We start from the raw sequence: 3658 nt of genomic DNA, 5'->3' as shown, positions 1-3658 counted from the left end.
ATCTCCTGACCTCGTGATCCGCCCGTCTCGGCCTCCCAAAGTGCTGGGATTACAGGCGTGAGCCACCGCGCCCGGCTAGAATCTTTTTTATGAATCTGATTCCAGATGCCTTTAGAGAAGAATCAGCACTGTAGACGAAAAAACTTAGAAGAGCGATGACTAAAATCTGATGAAAGTTCAATAACTGACAAGAAAGTTCAGATATTTCTATTATATACAGCATTTTAAGATAGCAACCAGAATCATGACTGATAGCATCACACCAGGACCATCAGACCTCTATAAATTTTATATGATCTTCAGAACATATAAACATTAACATCAATAACATATCTATATAAGTGTAAACATATAACATTAACATCAGTATCATATCTATATAAGTGTAAACAGCAATTAGTATTATTTTATTATTTGAAATTGCTTTTCATATAATCTAGCATATCAAATAAGCCTAATGAGAGACACATTCTTTGAGGCTCTCCAGGGGCCTCACTGGTAAATCTCAAAGTCAATTTCAGGTTAAAAAGACTTAAATTAGAATTTGATTAGTTTGTTCAACAGCAACAGATAAATTAAAACAGAATTCGATTTGGGGGAAATTTGTCAAAGATGTTAAAAGGCTCAAAACATTTGTTCAAAACAGGATCACGGGTCACTATGAAATAACAGTCACTCATTTAGGGGCACATGTTCTCAGGACCTCCTGAGGGCTGTGTCACAGGCCAAAAATAAATTCTAAAAAAAAAAGAAAAGAAAAAGGGAAAAAAGAAAATAGTCACTCATTTAACCAGAGTGATAGTCAACAGACTTCAACAGCAATACAGAAAGTTACATGGACTTAAAAACATAACCTTTCCAAAGCTCAGTTTTCCTAAGCAATCAGAAACCTAATTAATAGGCCAGGCATGTCGGCTCACGTCTGGAATCCCAGCACTTTGGAAGGCTGAGGCAGGCGGATCATTTGAGGCCAGGAGTTCAAGAACAGCCTGAGCAACATGGTAAAATCCCATCTCTATTAAAAGGACAAAATGTTAGCTGTGCACAGTGGCCTGCGCCTGTGGTCCCAGCTACTCCGAGGCAGGAGAATTGCTTGAACCTGGGAGATGGAAGTTGCAGTGAACCGAGATAGCACCATTGCACTCTAGCCTGGGTGACAGAGAGAGACTCTGTTTCAAAACAAAACAAAACAAAACCCTAGGATCAACAGAAAGGAATGCCAGAGTTAACATAAAGGATTGTGGAGAGCCAAGTTCTTATTTGCAGAGGAAGCCTTCAGGTACTAGGCTTCAGAGAGAATAGGTTGTAACATGTTTCTCTCTTTTTTTTTTTTTCTTCAGATGGAGTCTCGCTCTGTTACACAGGCCGTAGCGCAGTGGCGCGATCTCAGCTCACTGCCACCTCCACCTCCCAGGTTCAAGCAATTCTCCTGTCTCAACCTCCTGAGTAGCTGTGAATACAGGCACCTGCCACCGCACCCAGCTAATTTTTGTGTTTTTAGTAGAGACAGGGTGTCACCATATTGGTCAGGCTGGTCTCGAACTCCTGACCTCAAGTGATCTACCCACCTCGGCCTCCCAAAGTGCTAAGATTACAGTTGTGAGCCACCGTGCCCGGCCGTAACGTTTCTTATCAGACTTCAAGTCTGTGTTGCTGTTGACACCAGAGAGGTATAATGAGGCATGTCTGACTCCCACTCCCTGTCATGCCCTGAAACCATTTCTCAGGTTAAATTTTGAAAGAGCCCTGGCTGAGGAGGAAGTCCATTCAGATGGCTGCGGGGACACGGGGGCTTAGGATTTTACTTTTGGTTTACAAGTCCTATAAGATAAAACTGCATAAATTTTAAGGAACAAGTCCTATGCCTGATGTATGGACCATATAAAAAGTTCACCAAACTGTCCAGTGCCATAACCAGAGACATTCGAACGACAAATCAGGGTGAGAAGACGATATTTCCACACTGTAGACAGCTTTTCCCAAGACATCAGAATAAGTCTTCGTAGCACAATGAGACTCTTACCCCCTGAATGTCTACATTTTTCACTTGAGAGAACCTGACCCCCAAATCCTTTAATTCACCTAGTGCTCCCTTTTATAGAGTTGGCACTCTGCTTTAATTCAACCCAGTCCTAAAATGCTGCTCAAAGACATAGTCTTTTGATTTGTTTAGCTGGTGGCCCCCAGGCTTAGGATCTTGGTTCAAAACTATTGTACAAACTAAATTTATTATACTATTGCTAATTATAGCTGGGTGTGGTGGCTCATGCCTGTAATCCCAGCACTTTGGGATGCCAAAGCAGGCAGATCACTTGAGGTCAGGAGTTTGAGACCAGCCTGGCCAACATGTTGAAACCCCGTCTCTACTAAAAAGACAAAAATTAGCAGGGCATGGTGGTGGGCCCCTGTAATCCTAGCTACTCGGGAGGCTGAGACAGGAGAATCGCTTGAACTGAGAGGTGGAGGTTGCAGTGAGCAACCTCGCTCACTGCACTGGCTGGATCACAGCACTGCACTCCAGCCTGGGCGACAGAGCGAGATTCCAGAAAACATAAACAAAAGCAAAAACTTAATAAATACAGTTAAGAAACTACCTTCAAATGCAAAATCTCTGTTTTTATAGACTGATTATTTAAAAGGTAGAGAAAAACAGATCAATATGTTAAGAAAACCTATCTCAGAGAGGAGCAGACTCGCCCTGCTTCAGTGCACCCTTGACACCAATGTTCAATTTTTAGAAAAACTGATAAACGATTGCTTTTCCATCCCAACCTGTCTCATCATATATAAGACTTCCTTCCCAAGGTTCATCCTTCATAAACCCTCAGCAACTTGCCTAGACATTCCATCACTTTTTACCCCCGCCTTAGCCATATAAATTTTCATTTTTATATTGGACTCCATTTCAAGTACTAACCAAGCCCAACCCTGTTTAACTTCTGAGATTAACAAGATTTGGCACATTCTGGGTGGTATGGCCATAGACTATTTTTTATATTAAAACAACCAATCATTTTATGTTAGGATAAAAACGTATTGTCACTCAGACCACACAAAATTTTGTCATATAAAAATTATTTTTTGCACATTTTGTATATAGAATTACATACACTAAGAACTTTTAATTTTCAGTAATTTTTATTTTTAGAAAAAACCTAGGAAGCAGTTTGGAATTGTTATATATTAACATCTCATGAATATATATTTTATAATCTTTAAAAATATTTTTAGAGAACAATTTTCCATGTGGAACAGGGCATTTTATTAACAGACCCAAATACCTTTTGTCTTTTATAAAACTTAAGGACCAAGAACAAATTTGTATTTATGTTCAGCGATTTGTATCCATTGTTTTTTTAGTTGGAAATGATCCCAGCATTTAGTGAGTACCTATTACTTAATCTAACATAACATGACTTTAATATTTCATCTTCATCTTCATATGGTAAGAGCAAGTGAAGAAAATATTTCAAATTACATGAAAAGTTCACTTATAAACATGTATCTCACATTTACCTCATTTATTCATTTTAACAATTATACCTAGATTACTTATGAAAACTGACATATTGAACAAAGCCAGTCGGCCGGGAGTGGTGGCTCACGTCTGTAATCCCAGCACTTAGGGAGGCTGAGAAGGGCAGATCACTTGAGGTCA

This window comes from Mandrillus leucophaeus, unplaced genomic scaffold, assembly GCF_000951045.1.
Source record: "Mandrillus leucophaeus isolate KB7577 unplaced genomic scaffold, Mleu.le_1.0 Scaffold395, whole genome shotgun sequence".
Lineage (NCBI taxonomy): Eukaryota > Metazoa > Chordata > Mammalia > Primates > Cercopithecidae > Mandrillus > Mandrillus leucophaeus.
This window is presented reverse-complemented; position numbering follows the sequence as displayed.